The sequence below is a fragment of the Plutella xylostella genome, chromosome 7, assembly GCF_932276165.1.
Source record: "Plutella xylostella chromosome 7, ilPluXylo3.1, whole genome shotgun sequence".
Lineage (NCBI taxonomy): Eukaryota > Metazoa > Arthropoda > Insecta > Lepidoptera > Plutellidae > Plutella > Plutella xylostella.
The window spans coordinates 865,274-882,006 of NC_063987.1; the positions used below are offsets into that span (position 1 = coordinate 865,274).

The 16,733-nt window shown below is 35.6% G+C and overlaps 1 protein-coding gene across 2 annotated transcripts in view; it reads left to right on the top strand.

The window, feature by feature from the left end:
- The first annotated feature begins 7,607 nt into the window (after window positions 1–7,607).
- The window catches only part of LOC105394621, a 65,799-nt gene continuing 56,673 nt past the window's right edge, over window positions 7,608–16,733 (top strand). Inside the window, exons 1-2 of one of the 2 annotated variants that reach the window (XM_038106839.2) lie at window positions 7,608–7,667; window positions 8,341–8,410. The gene's annotated coding sequence lies outside the window, so the exon portion shown is untranslated. Of the gene's footprint in view, window positions 7,668–7,846; window positions 8,411–16,733 lie in introns of those variants that run through there. The other variant, XM_038106840.2, reaches the window with a different exon arrangement.

The window sequence follows — 16,733 nt, forward strand, 5'->3', positions numbered from 1 at the left end:
CTACCTATATAAAACGTAGAAATAGCAACGACACCCACCCTTGAAACACTAAACTTGGTGTTAAAGTGTTTATCTCAGGAATGTAAATTGCTCTGAATTACTTTGACAAAATTAAAACAAAGCATTGCGTCCTACGTCCTTGTCGTTGCCCAAGCCAAGCCATCGTGACTTCTCTTTCACTCTCAAAGATGGCCGACTGTTCTATCTTCACTCCAATCACAACTCTATCTTCTTAGCAGTGCGCTGCTAAGTCGTTTGGCAAATATGAATTTTCCCTGCGTAAAAAATAGCTTTGTTTTCAAGTAAATAAGCAGTAATTTAATTTAAAAAAACGTTTTAGTTAAATTGTGCGTTGACGCTATTGTAGAGCAATACGCGAGTGGTGTCAAACCGCACTCTTTGTAACGTGTTGCAACTGTTAACCACTGCGCCTAAGGGGTAGTGATATGCGGTTAGGAACTTTAATGCAAAGGTCACGAACTATAACACTCCTTTTTATATTTTGGTTAATGTTGTTTTTTTTTTTAAATACTAGATATTAACTAGGTACTTATCCTTTTTTTTATAAACCTAAGTAGGTAATCATACAAGGTGTAGCAAAAGTCGTAAGTATAATATCTCAAAAAGAGTGAATCAGCTAACCATTCTTAAATTCACTTGAATACCCCTGACGGGGCCTTTGTGAATTGGTGGTAGATTATGACTTTTGACAAGTAATTCTAATATTCTACGACGAAAAAATTAACGATTTCATTTCAAATAAACGATTTCATTTCATTTCAACCGTGATCTTCAAAGTTTCTATAGAGAAGTACAAATTTTTCAGATCCCCCAGATCCAAAATCTTATTTAAGCTTAGGTACTATGCACTTTTTTTAACAACCTGACTTTTTACCGGAGCTTCGGTTGTTCTCTTTTATGTAAAAGAGAAATGCTTATTGGATTTGCTTTTGATGATGTTGATGATGATGATTGGTCCGACCGATTTCGGCCATGGCGACTACTTCGACCCCTAGTTCTGTTGGCGCGCGTGCGCCCTAAGATGGCTTATGTAGCCGATCTTTGCGCGAACCCCCTTGGATTTGTCTTTAGTGGCTTTTTAGTGTCAGTAAATAATTAGAACAATAATCAGTTCTAACCTTTCTTCATCACAACCTACTCGCGCCTTCGAATTAAGCGAAAAATATCACCGGCACACTGTAAATACCAAACCAATTCAAACTTTATTGTTAACTCTTTAACTTGGTAATTTGCTCACTCCGTGACGAATGGTGAACATGCTGACAGACCATCGTAATGGTGAAAATTACAGTTTTGTATCACCTATGACAAAACTTCGCACCTTTCCCAATATGATTACAACCTTGAACTTTTCAATTAGTTACAGGTTACAGTTAGTTCACAGATTAATGTGCAAAAGGTTTTGAGTTCGATTCCCTGTCTGCCGAAGCATTTATTTAACTTTCGTGTAATTGTATGAGATCCATAGCGCAAGCGAGGTCACCTTAAACAGACCTGGCGCCGCTCTTCTGGTGATTTGGAGATGTAAGCTAGCTGCTGTCGACAGACTGGTATGAAGAACTGTGTATCTGCCCTCTACACCACTGGGGGGGTCATAGGATACCAAGAAGAAGTAATTGATGTTAATGAGTTCTCCAGTGGAGACCACGAGAGGTCAAGCGTAGTATGACAGCCCTCTGGATTGTTGACCTTAGACAGATAGCCTGTAGTAGATGAGGTAGGCCGAAAATATTTCGCAGCTACTTGTGATAGGTCTATGTCCAGCCGTGGATGATTACTAACTGATAATAATGATGGTTATAAATGTATCAACCTGGTACTCCAGTGGAGTTACCACCACCGGACATTAGCAATTAACATACCAACTCTGAGTAATCCCGTGCGACTAAAATCAATATCCGACGCCTAACACAATACATATACAAGTAAGTACATAGGTACATTAAAAGTGCATTAAACACATAATCACAATTTAATAAACGAAACAAGAAGAAGTGAGTTTTGCCGACGAACGCGGAAACTGGCGAGAGAACGGCATTACATGAGACACGACAGCACAGGGAATAAGGAGATGAGAAAGTATCTACTGTTATCTAGAAGTTAGTAGGAAATTTATTTATAAAAAGTTTACAAACATTCAATTAATGACAAGAAAATATACAACACAATACAATCTTAATAATAAAACATTTATTTTCAGATAACAAGATCCATAGTACATGCAATGTCAATCAAATTAAAAATAAAATAATAATTAAAAATTAAAATTAGATCACAATAAATCAATAAATTAATTAAAATTAAGATTACGATTACATCACAATTAAAATTAATTAGTATAATTCATAGAGTATATTAATTTATATCGGTTCAATTCTATTTAACTATATTTAAAACATAATAAAAATAAATAAATAAACAATGTCTTAATAACTTATTCTAAACTTAAGAATAACTTATAATACTGTGGGTACCTAACTATAAACAAAAAAAAATGTCTTCACTCCGCAAGGCATCCGACGCAAAGGTCCCCAAGGCGTTGGCGGCGTTGCCTCGCTGTACAGCCAGAGAGATCCTCTGCATCAGAATCTAGATAGATAGAGAACTCTTTATTTGTACACCAAGAATGTATTTAACAATTTAACATCTATGTATGTTTCATACATATAAATGTATATAATCTATGTATGTTGCCACCCCGAGTGATGTCTTTTCGACGTTCTGTTCTTTATGCAGGGTATTGCAAAAAGGGTATACAAAGCCGAAAGGGGGTGACTCAGGGGTCACACACCCTGTATACGTCTTGAGCATCCTGTGGGGTTAAAGTTACAAGAACTGAACATTAGCAATTAAGCAGCATCGCACACTTGTCTTATCTGACTTAACTTGTATGGATCTGACACATGTTTGACAACCGAGCGACGCTGCTTAAGGATTGTTAATTACTTATGTGGCGGTGGTGGCACGGTAGCAGAGCAGTCTGCGGCTGATAACTAATTTTACTACCATTCACTATGGTTACCAACCCTAGACCAGCTCAGCTCAAGCTTAGCCCTAGTGTTTGTCGCCAATACGCTAAGAAGACATAATGTTAAGTATGGTTTTAGCCTAGCTATACCAATATTTTAATTTAATTTAATTTTCTTTATTTGGAAAACAAACAGCTTATATATTTAAGTACCTACTTATTATGAATATTGTGACCCCAACAATATACAGTATAAACACTTCTCCTTTATTTACTGTACCGTGTGACAGACAGATAGACAAAACCCTGTGAGATACTAGATTAAGCTTATTTTATTATAGCTAACTAACAATGGGCCTAGTTTATTAGGGTACTAGAACAAGAAAGTAGGGAGTTCATTTGTTTGAGGAATGCTGCAGGAAAATATTTACATAATAATTTGTTTATATCCGGATAGATGGAGAGTTTTCTGGAAGAGATCCTGTAAGACTCCAAGGTGCGATAACTATTCCTGCTTCATTGGTGTGCTGAAAAAGTACTGTATCTAATAATACACTCACAGGCAATACAAAAGTTCCACTCAAAAAATTACGACCCCAATTTATTCAAATATTAAATTTAAAATTTTAACAATATTCTCAGTGGAACCTTTTCATTGCCCGTGAACTTGTGTATGTTCATATGCTCGGGTGGCACATAATTATAATTATCATTGCTGACTGTACAATAGACAGCCTTATCGATAAAAGCGCTCTCTGCCAGGCTACTTTAGGGTGGATGAATGACGTATGGAATAAATGAATCAAACATGCATCGGTGATCACTAGATGAGTGATAGTCACCACTTATGATTTGAGTTTTAACATTGATCCAGTAAGAAGGTCAATATAAATAAGAGAATCGTGATATTCGACGATGTACCTATAAAATACACACGATGAGAGTACATATTGAGGAAGATGTTTTTGAAATGAAGCTCTTATGTGTATACCACTAAGGATTGAGCTAAAAGTAAACTTAAAGTCGTGATTAATTTACTCTAGATTGCACTTAAAACTAAAAGTAATCGTTTTATAACTAAACTGCATTCATTAATTTTATTTCAAATGGATCTTGTAGTTTAATACGAGATTAAATAATAGATTTGTTCTCTCCAACGTCTGAGTTATTTCTTCTTCTTCTGGTGCCTCTCCACTACTGGAGGTTGGCGGTCAGCTCTGCATACTCCTCTCTATTCTTTACTCTCTGAGTTATTTACACAAAATTTTATATGAAACATAATGTAGGTATTGCAACTGACTGAGAAGCTTAGGATGTATTAATATACTGGCGAGCAATGAAAAAATTCCTCTCCCAAAATACGGATACCAAATGGATTAATTTTTTTGAAAGTTTAATAAAAAAATTGAATTAAATATTTACGTTTTTTTGGTAATATTCTGATGCGCTGTCAATGTGTAGGTACTTCAATGTTGCAGAAGGCGTCATTAAGGTAGCTTCATTGGTGTGCTGAAAAAGTACTGTATCTAATTATACACTCACAGGCAATACAAAAGTTCCACTCAAAAAATTACGACCCCAATTTATTCAAATATTAAATTTAAAATTTTAACAAAATACTACTGTTTTTAGTTGGTAATATCCTGATGCTCTGTTTAATGTACTTGAATGTTGCAGAAGGCGTCATTAAGGTAGCCTTTTCCGTTTAGGAGAAATTTGGTGCTACGTCACTGGAACTTTTTCATTTCTCGTGAGTGAAGTTTGTTTAGCATAGGTAAGTATATAATATCTGATCGGTACGTCTATACAAGCTGATAACATTGTGCCTGGTTTAGTCACGGTTCTGCCCTGTGCCTACACAAAGCTTTAAGCTCAAAGCTTTCTTCATGAAAGCCCACATCAGCTTTCAACTGACGGGGTCATTGTGGATGCAGTTCCTGCTTGTGTCCTGATTCTAGTAGACATTAACTGTTCTGATGTTTTATATATATGTTTTTTTATATATGTGGAAAGATCTCACACTCGGCCATCCGACCCCAAGCTAGGCAGAACCTGTGTTATGGGTGTCGGACAGCTGATATATCTACACAAATACATAGATAGATACATACTTAATATAAATATCAACACCCAAGACAGACCCGAGTACAAATATCTGTCTTTCAACAAATATCTGCCCCAGCCGGGAATCGAACCCGGGACCTTTAGCTTAGCAGTCAGGGTCACTAACCACTACGCCATTCAGCCGTCAATGTTGATAATAATATTCGTCAAGTTGCAGAGAGGAACATTCAGCTAATGTCGGCATTAAATCTATGTCTGTCTCTTTCTGTCCGTATACGGTCAAAGCAAGGCAGCAATACATTTAATGCCGAAATTAGCTTAAAGTTTATCTGTGCAACTCAGTGATATGTTAATATTTTTCCCCACTGGTACTTGGCACTATAACAACTGATGTTCCCGAAGCAGTATCTGTACTGCCTACCCCGCACGGGATTACAATACTTCATTATTTTGATAAACTTTCGTACCGGTGGCACTCGAATTTCTGATCCACGGTTTGTTTTTCAGAAAAATAATGAAAATGCCATTGCCTATATCTCGTCAATTATCGTGTATTTTCTAAGTAGGTAACTTTATGTTGTGTTATTATTATCTCCGCAGAGCTTGGTTCCAATGAAATTTCTAGGAAGCCTTACTTATTTGCCATTAGTAGAAATATTTTAAATCAAGCGTTCACACTCAATAAACCCTCCAGTATCGAAGGCCCATGTCCTACAGCCGGTTATTTGCGGGGTTTTGTGTTGATTAGCAGAATGAGCTCCGAGGTGTGATGGCGTGAGGGTTGTGAAGATCACAGCGTGATACCGCTTCAGAAATAACAAGGAAAGATACTTGCAGGAGATAGGGGAGAGTAGGAGGTATGTACTACCTACAAGTATTGATATTGTGTACAGAGTGTAGGTACAGAGAGTCGGGAAGAGTTGATTTTAGTTTAATGGCTAATTGGATATTAATTTTTAATCAGTATGTCTGACCCAACTATACTCACGACCAATGAAAAGGTTCCACCTGCCATTGCCGTTTCATGTTTCACTGGAACTTTTACATTGCTTGCGAGAGTGTTTAATATATTAGGGTAAGGTGGATTGGCGATCTCTTGTATCGGAGGCCAAGACTCACTTTGGGTCGCTGAGTCAGCGGAGTAAGTAAGTAAGGTGAGGTAGGGAAACTTAGTATAGATAGATAGATAGATAGATAGAATACGCTTTATTTGCACACCAACAAAGAATCATAAGAATAACAAATTGCAACTTAATTAGGGTACAAAAGGCGGTCTAATCACTAAAAGTGATCTCTGCCAGACAACCTTTGGATGGAGGGAATAAGAGATAAGATTGGGTATAGTATAATCACATCAATCTTAAATCAGTGAATTCATTCAAATCTTTTGAACTACAGTTTCTCTACGCTGACTTTTCTTCCAGCTCTTGTGTTTGTTACCGGTTTGGTCCGTTTTTCTATGAAAGATGATTGTAGTTGCTTAAATAAAATGATCAAAAAAATTACCACATAAATTATGAATTGTATAACTGTTTATATATTAAATTGGCTATATCTATACGTATACAGCAGACTATCTATCAATGTCCTTGTGAACATTAAAGTGCACAAGTAGCCACGTAAGGAAACGAAAGGATTGTTTGTGTGTTTGTCCGCAGTCGCTCGTGTGTCGCACTGATAAGTTCAAGGCAGTGTTTACCGGCTACAGTGGACAGAAGGGTAACTGGCAAATTCTGGCACATCCGTCATTTTAAATCTAGTAATGGATGGAGTTACTCAAGGTAGCAAATCATTATTCTAATACAACCTAGTGCAATTTTTCTACTGAATTTTAATGTATGTTCATGTCTTATATTAAACTAGATCGAAGCAAGAATCGCGTCCTTGTGGTTTCGACATTCTGCAAATAGATCTGAATTCATATATTTAATTACTTAGAAATAATAAAATTTATTTTGTTTATTATGTTCGTTAATAAACACAATATTTATGATACACTTAAATTATTTATGTTTCCAAAACCATAAAATACCGTTTCCAATCATTTCCATGTCAGTGTTTCCAGGCAATCATTTCAGTTCTATATACCTATACAACACTGATGAAATTTTCTAATTATTTTCACACCCACATGGCTGTCAATAACAACTTAAAAGGAAATTAAATAGAATATCAATATCGCAATATTAAATTTAATCCCTACGATTATTGTAGATTAAACTAATAACTCATAATGACTCTTAAGCTGTACTACACCAGCTATTGATGAGAGCAAATGAAGACCTATAATAGTTAAATGATACACAAAATTGGACACAATTTCTTAATCAAACAAAGCCCATCGCCTTGGCATTTAAGAAAAAAAACTGTCAGTTTTGGCGGAAAATAATCCATATTGTCGTAGGCTCTGTAGGAGAAGAGGCTGTTTACGCTGGATTTTGAATCTTATTTTAAGTAATTTAAAGATGGAAGATGTGTATAAGGATGCAGCAGTGGTGTGTATGGACGGGGTGCCTTTCTATCCGTGGCTCGGTGCGCGCGCGCAGGCCGCCAGTCTTCGTGGACCACCGCTCGTCGCGGGCGCATCTTCACCGCTTCCAAATTCAAACTTGCGGTATTTTAAACTTCGAATTTATTTTTCTTAAACAGCTGCGCATTTTTCAAACTGCTCTCGTTGTTCTCAGTTGATCTATTGGTGTTTCGGGTTGTTTTTAAGTTTTAGCGGGGATAAAAGTGTCGGTAACTAGAGCATTTTTTAATTTATTAAGTAGTTTAAGTAAAAAATTGTATGACCTCTGCCCCTAAAAGCGTTTTATATAACCTTAGCGGGTACCATTAGCCGTCAGTAACGGCCGCGAGCGATAACACCAAACAATAGCTTTACGAATAACCGCCGTATTTTTTCTCAACAGACAAATTATTTACTAACCTAGCTTTGTCAAATATTCGAAACAATATCCGAAAAAAAACGTCTAATTGCACTGCAACTGTTTGCGCAATATTTTGAGTTTCAGCGCCGTGTGAAGCGCATTGTGCGCCGGCGCGGCTCTGCAGTTTTTATCCGACATTAGCGTTACGATGCCAGCGAGAGTCGCTAGTTATACAACGAGTATTATAGGATAATATACCGCAGACTGTCGCGGAATCGCTGACGATTAGTTTGATACATATTTTTATTGGTTATTGTTAGGCGGTTGAGTTGCGTGGCGTGTTTAGATAATACGCGTGCGGTGAACGCTCGGCGAGTGCAGTTTGAAAGTACGCGGCTGAAAGTGGGTTTGCTTCAGTGTTTCAGGAGGCTAGTGAGTGGTTATTGACTATATTGTGAACTGTGAGCGGGAGCGGGCTGCGACGGAGGTAACATGTTTTGTCTTATTTGTTTTATTCCCATTTTTAGAGCAAATATATTTTTATACGAACTAGATGGAGTGTCACTGCAAAAGAAACGTCTTGATAAGTAACACCCCACCTCTACCACTAAGTTGTAAGTGTCACATCATCTTGTTCGTATAATATTTAATGTAAACTTTATAAGAATTTATGTATGATATATTTTATGCTAGTATACTGGTGGAGCCACGATTACGTATAGTAGGTAGCTAAATATTTAATTTTATTAACTATTAATTAAGTAAATTAAAATAATTATATTTAATATTAACTTATTTAATTTAGTTACAATATCTATCAGCCATTATTTTATATGTTAATGTGTACTTTCATTGAATACTGAATACTTAAGTATAGCTAAAGTATAAAAAAATATTTACATACCTACAATTTACAAATTTTTAATTCATAATAGCTGTAAAATCTTTAAAAACAAAACTATGCAACTTTTAATGTTTAATATATATAAATATACTACATACACACATACTTAATAGCATGTAAACGACCTAGGATCAATAGCAATTTTCACCACTTACGTTTATCTGTCGGATAGATACTCTATCTGATGGATGACGCGCCCAGCGGAGCGTATGAGAGCAGATTCACTTTCATTTGTACGCAGATTTAACTGCATATTACACGTAATTACCAATCACGAGAGTCTATCGTTAAAGAGACGGTAAAACACCGTAATGAAATAGTAGAAATTGAAGTGTACTTGAATTTTATGACGTGAGATAGAGATTACTTGTGTAGTTGAGTTTTTTTAAGGCCTCCAATTTTTATACATGAAAATGAAAATAAAACGTCAGCAAAGTTAAGAAACCAATCTTGCGGTAAACTAACTAATAAATTTCGTATGGCTGAACAGATTTAAATTATTATAGGTTCGACATAAATGATCTTAATTAGGTTACCTGTAAAGTAAAGACACTTTGAAAATTAGTCCATCCTTTTTTGAAGCTATTGGTCCAGAGACAAGACAAGCATACTTACAAAATATATGTAGATAAGGTTCCGCTTCACGTGTCTGTTATCGACATCGATAAAATCGTTTAATGCGCCTTCCACAAATCACAGCACCGCATTTATGGAGAATCGCGATATAGTAACGTATATGTACGTCGATAACGAACCCATGCAGCCGCAGCAGGATTAATTAAGCGTGGAATACATATTACATTGTGTAATGTGTGTTTAATGATGACGGGCAATGATCCGACCACTACCGTGACGGTCAACGTAACAAGAAGAAAACAAATCAATTTCAACAATCACACTGAATAGATAACATACACTTCGCAAAGTCCTTAATTCGTACGTCGTAAGAGTTAGTATCGCCAGAAATAATTGCGGGTAACGTATCTCTAACGTACTCGAGAATGAATAAAATTCAGTTTAAGATCGCGTTTTCTTAATAGCCGTCTGTGTTTAGCGTGACAAATTTAAAATGGTTTTTTAATGGTTTATTTTTTTTTATTATTTTTTACTTCACAAACGAAAGCTCAGGCGTTGCTAAATCTTAAGTCAAGAACAAAACTCGTCATCAAAAGTTCAGGATTCCAAATAAGGACTCAGAATCTTCACCGAAATGCAGTTCAAATATAATTCTTAGGACGCGCCTATTACGAGCGTTGATTTGTTAAAAGTCTTCGTTTAGAAACGGTCACATTGCCTTAGCTTTTAAACTCCGAACAGTCGTAACTATTTCTGTTTCTAAAAAACAAATGACGAGGTGCATTTCGTAAGCTGCCAGTGCAGCGTTGAGACACTGGTGACACGAAACTAACACCAACAATTAGATGTCTACAGCTTGAGTGCGATTTTTTCTTTATTTTTCTACGAAACTAGAGTATGACCTGCGCCGAGTATGTGTAATGGAGCTAAACTGCAATTTAAATTACATAGAGCTATTATATTAGGCATTTGGAATCTTTGCTAAGGCTCCAAACTGAAACTTTTAAGCAATCTTTAACAATAAAATTATGAATTAAATTCTTCATACAAAACAATTCAACGCGCAAGTTCAGTTCATATGAAATTGTTATATTGAACTTTAGAGGTAGGTAATTTAAATAAGAGTTGTGAAGATGATAATCGTTCAAATAAGTAGAAGACTGGCTTGTAAAAGTTCATAATTTATGCTGGAGAACGTGTCTGCTGTAAAGATTATCGGTTCTTCGGCAGATATGGCCTACACATTTCCACTTCAGCATGCCTATTTTAATAGCGATGTTGTTATATTATCTGTATTTTTCTGGTACGTGTATAATATTTATGTATAAACTGTACTATGTACATACGTATACGGTAATCATTTCATTGGTATCATATTTGAATGATGTTATGATTATTAAGTTTACTTTATTGACTTGCTAAATTCTAAACTAAGCTTGTTGTAAATAGTTGAATTTATTATAAACAAACTATTTGGCCTTTGAAGAATTTAACTACCTACATTTCCCCGTAATGCAAAAAAAAACTGTCAGCAGCAATCACGCATGTAATTTTTTTAATTGTCTTAAGTCACGGATCGCCATAAAATAATTTAAAAGTAATTTTAGTTGGATAAGGTGTCAAATGAAAGTCATATAATGTAATGAATGACAGACAGACAGACATGCAAACAAATTAATGGATTTTACCGATATTGGACATTGTGCAAGTTTAATAAATGTCAATACATACCTATTTATAATATGACTTTAGCATCACCCCATTCGATGTAATAGTTTTTTGACTTTAAAGAAATGATTTATATTCAAGTATTGGATGATTTGTGTTTAGTTAAATAATAAAAAGTATATAAGTAAATAATAAACTCTCGATCTCTTAATTCCCTAGGGCAGTAACAGTTCTTTATTTACCCTGTAGGCAACAACATTGTATACAGTGATTGTTGCTGACAAGTTGATACCGCAATTGAAACTATTATTTATGAGCTTTGAGTAAATTGTTAGAATTTTGATGAAGTACCTACGTTAATTCTTATCATTCTGAATTGTTTGGTCACGACGTGAAATGCGCTAAAAGTGGGAAGCCCCCTGGCCCGCTGGACCACCGATGATCAGAGGAAAAGACAATAAGAAGGAGAGATAAGTTAATGATATATAATTAGCATTTCAGACAATTAATAATAAATTCTTTACTGCGCACAGTAAATTGGTACAAAGGCAAACTTCATGCTAGCAACATTCTCTACCAATTAACCTTTGGTGATTTTGGAAAAGTGTTTAGTGGATATAGAGGATCACTTTTCTATTTAGTGAATTCTATTAAGTATATTTTATTAATTGCTGGTTCGATTCCCGGCCGGGGTAGATATTTGTTTAAACACAGATATTTGTTCTCGGGTCTTGGATGTGCCTGTAAAATGGCAATAGGCCCGCCCCCTATTACATTGGGACTAACATAAACACTGGCGAAAAGTGGGTGCAGCAATGCACCTCTGCCTACCCCGCAAGGGAGTACATTAGTACAAGGTGTGAGTGTTTATATATTATTATATATATTTTTATTATAATGCACAAAGTAAATTGGTACAAAGGCGAACTTAATGCTAGCAGCATTCTCTACCAATAAACCTTCGGTAATTTTGGAAAAGTGATTGGTAGTGCGATAGGTTTAGAGGATATAGAAGATCACTCTTCAATTTAGTGAATTCCATTAAGTGTATCTATTAACTGCTACATGCAAAAAATTTAAAACGCTGTAGCTCTGGAATGAAAGAACAAGATTTTACTCGTTGCGGCACCACGTCTGTGCTACTTTATAATAAGAAGATATAACTTTTTAAAATCATAATGACCTATTTTCTACTCTAAGAACACCCATGATGCCATAATACATATATTTCATACATCACATCATCATCATATATTCATGGTCTTGACCATCATGTAACAGTGTACATTGTCATTAAATAACGTCCACCGATAGCGATCTATCTTCTGCAACATCTCTCTATGGTCACTTATAATACGTGACCGCACTGGGTACAGTGGGATGAAAGATAAAGTCACTCGGCTACGAATAGTAAAAGTTTAACGTGTCTGTGTATATGTATATGAATACATACATACATAATATGACGACCGAATGGCGTAGTGGTTAGTGACCCTGACTACTGAGCCGAAGGTCCCGGGTTCGATTCCCGGCTGGGGCAGATATTTATTTAAACACAGATATTTGTACTCGGGTCTTGGGTGTTGGTATTTATATTTAGTATCTATCTATCTATGTATTTTTGTAGATATATCAGCTGTCTGACACCCATAACACAGGTTCTGCCTAGCTTGGGGTCGGATGGCCGTGTGTGAGATGTCCCCACATATTTATTTATTTATTATTTATTAATATCCGTCTGTGATAGCGTAGCTTCCAAATGGCTGAACGATTTTTCGTTCAGATTTTTTGAACTTAGGAATATTGCATACACATGTTTGTTTTCCTATTTTAAATAACATCTTTCGAACTACAAACATACAGAAATACAGACATACATAATGAGCATACGAACTGAAAATGATGTGTAACAAGTAAACCTTGTTTTTATTCTAGATAGTAAACATGTCCTCCTATAACAAGTAGGTACCTATAGCTTATATATTTATTGGCTCTTAGTCGTACCGAAGCACTAATTAAATAAATAAAAATTATATTAAATACTATTGCTATATACTTGCTTTTCATCACCGCATCACCCTAAGTCCGACAATCTATTCAAAATCCAGTAAAACAATAACATTATGTAAGTGAGTAAATGCCAGCATTGCACATCACTTATCCGAGTTATGTTCATAACTTATTGTGTACGGAGATAGGGCATAATTGCCAATTACGAGAGATCTGTTGTTGACTGGACGAGATCGCCCGCGGTAGTAAGACCTTTACGCATTCTTTGGGCTTTATTTAATTATTGAAAGGTTTGTGTTGAAGTATTGAAAGCTGTTGTTTATGGGGGTGCTTTTTGTTAATATTTTATTCGTTCACGGTATACATTTTATGATTATTAATTTAAAATGGTACTTGACAGACATATAAGGCTTTTGAGGCTGAGCACTAAACAGCTATGTAGAAAACTGGCTTAACTTTTGTGGTCAGCCCAGAATGTCTTTTCGGAGGTTTCTAAATTGTATAAAGTAAAGATTTATGATCAATTCCCTAATTTTTGTATCTCTCCGTTTAACTTTCAAAATTGACAGCTCCAAATAGGTTCTGAGTTTCTCTCTGACCTAAGTAGGTATTAGGTCTTAAGTTAATCCTGTGGCTCGTTGGAAGTGGTCTAGGCAACTAGTAACGTAAGTGATTAGACACTCGGACTTATCTAGGTTTTAGGTTACGTGTAAATCTTACGGAATATACATAGTAATTTTTACTAATAAATACTTAAACAGTTAGTCGCAAGTACAGTTTAAGAAGCGTTACAATTTACTTAAGTAAATTGATGCTATTGGAACTGCAACTCTTTCATTGCTCGTGAGTGTATGACCGATGTAGACCGTTGTAGCTTCTAGTCCCAATGTTAGCCATACAAGCCAGGATATCTGAGACCTCATAGGCCGCCACTTACTAGTGTGCCAATGAAAATTATTATTATTTACAATGATTATTAGTAAGATATTAGAGATGGTGGGTAATTCGACTAAAGGTCGCTACTGCAACATGGCTTGCGACACACTCGTAATGATGTGAAGAGAGTCACGCCGGACCACTGTACGAGAATACACGAAATAACACAATGAAAGGCACATCAAGAGTTAAAAAAAACACAGTAGAAGTTCACTTCAAGACCCCATATCTTCCTCCTCCAAAACTGCAGGGATTTTACCGTAATCTCCTCGCTTGGCCTTAGGTTTGGGGATATCATTCAACACCAACATTAAATTAAGAAACTAGCAGATTACATAGTTGCATTGAAGATAAATATAAAATAGATTAAAAAACACACAAAAATATGTAATTATTAAACTCCCATTTTAATGAGATTGTGCGCCGTAGATTCATTTCGGCTCGTTTCCCTATTTCAACTACCGTAGCCATCTTTGAACTTAACATCTCAGTTTGTGAACGGATCTCAGTTGTAGCCATTGTAACTGGCAGCGAATAACGCAATGTTTGCAAGTGTATATCGCGACCTTTCGGGTCACTCTATGAAACGAAATTTCGAAGCGCTGCGGCGCGAGCCACGACTCTATCTCGTTGTATTAAACGAACCTGACAGGTCTCTTTCGTTCGTTTTTCGTTAGTATAGAGTAACCCTCCTGGCAAAGCTATTACTAACATAGCTAGGCCGTTTACGCTCATATCGGCGTTCTGAGTTTGAATCAATCATATCGTCGCTATATAGGTACCTCGAAATTTTTCTCAAAAGGATTCAAAGTCTCTAAGATCTAAAAGTACGACACTTCTTATTTTTTTATGTTCTTTTATCTGTCTGTAAAAAGCCTAGTTTAGTGGTTTTAATTGTTTTTCGCTGTATGGCGGCGATATTGGCTTTTATAGCAGGTCACGAATTTAATTTGAATTAAAAACGTTTAATTATATTATTACTTAAATTGTAGGCACCATAAACAACGTTTAATTATTTTATTATGTAATAGTTAATGTGTTGTAGGCACCAACTAAAACTAATAAAACTTTACCTTAAACCAACATTGGCAATAGGGAGTATGCGTAATTTTTTTTTATACTTTTATTGGATAGTTTTACATCACTTTATTATAGTAAAAAAAAATTCTACGCCAAAATAAGTAATTTAAGGTATTTTAAAGAAAGTTAAAAAATTACAACCATCACGACCACTTTGAAATTCCCGTCAGGATGGCGGGCTGTCGTGACGTCATAATCGTTTAATTTCACGGCTCAGAATAATGAGTTCCGTCAGTCGGCATAGATTTTTTACCTAATCAAGTAATCACAGAGTACTTTTGTATTTTCAACAAACCAATGTTGTCATGGTAACAAACGAAAAAGGAAGTGTATAAAGTGTGATCAGTGGCTGTTTTGTAATGGTAATAAAGTGTGACCAGTGGCTGTTTTGTAATGGGAGCTCGTAAATAGCTGCTAGTAGCTCTTTTGAAATGGGAGAGCGCAAACCAGAGGACCTTTGTACACAATATTACGCTATTATGGCAATATGAATATAAAGTAATATTTGTATTGTATGTTAGTACTTACTGTAACTTTGGTTCTCAGTAAGAGAGACTAGGGTTAGTGGGTCATTCTATTCTATTATCTGTGGGGGTGTAAGAACCTGCACCTGGCTCTCTTGAATGGAACCATTGTGCATATCTCAAAGGTCTAAACCCCCTTATCTAAACTATCGAATAAGAGTATAAAAATATATGCATATTCCCTAATATTTGGGCACACGGCTCTCGACTTTTCAATAGTCTTTGCTGTCCTTTTCCGCAGCTGGCCACAGTTTACTCGTTCATACTGCGTAATAAATTTAATGTGTCCAGTTCTTCTGATTACGAGAATTCTTCCATAACTTAATTTAGAAAAAAATAACAACTTTTGAAATATGCTAACGACTGCCATTATAACCTAAAAGTAGAAAGAGCAACTTGTGTCATGTTCATGTCATAATACTTACAATACAAATTTAATTTTATTGTGTTGCAATATGGAGCATATTTGAGTGGCTAGTTGACTAGCGAATGGCTGTTTACGCCTCATTACAATAGAACAACTAGTGGCAGCCCATACACTACCAACAAAAAATATAAAAAGTCCTAAACTTTGCAAACAAACAAGCATATCAAACAAGAAGTGGAGAGGTTATAGGAGGCTAGGATCTACTCGTATTGGAAGAATTTTTATGTGATCCATCGTATCTGATCACAACGAGCATCACAAATACTCGGTGACATTAACATTTCTTTGTTTACACTTGACATTTATTTAACTATACGCAAACGCAAAGAAGTTATTATTCTGAGATTGATATATAAAGGATTATGACGTCACATCCGCCCTAAGAAAATGGGTGACGTTTCACGGAAGTTAGAATTTACCGAAGTTTTTTTGTACTTTTCAACTTCATTTACTTGCTCAAAAATAAATTATAATCTAAAATAATGATGGAGTCGTAGTTATGAAACAACAAAGTTTATTATAAATAATATTTGACCTTTATTTGAACCACTTGCATATTCCCTATTACTCGGCTAAAAGTTTAACTAAAAGTTTCGGCAGCAATCGTAAAGCCTAGTCTTGACAACATCTAATAGTCGGGTTGACCACTTACCGACAACTCCCTTAGCACAAGCTTGCTTCCAAA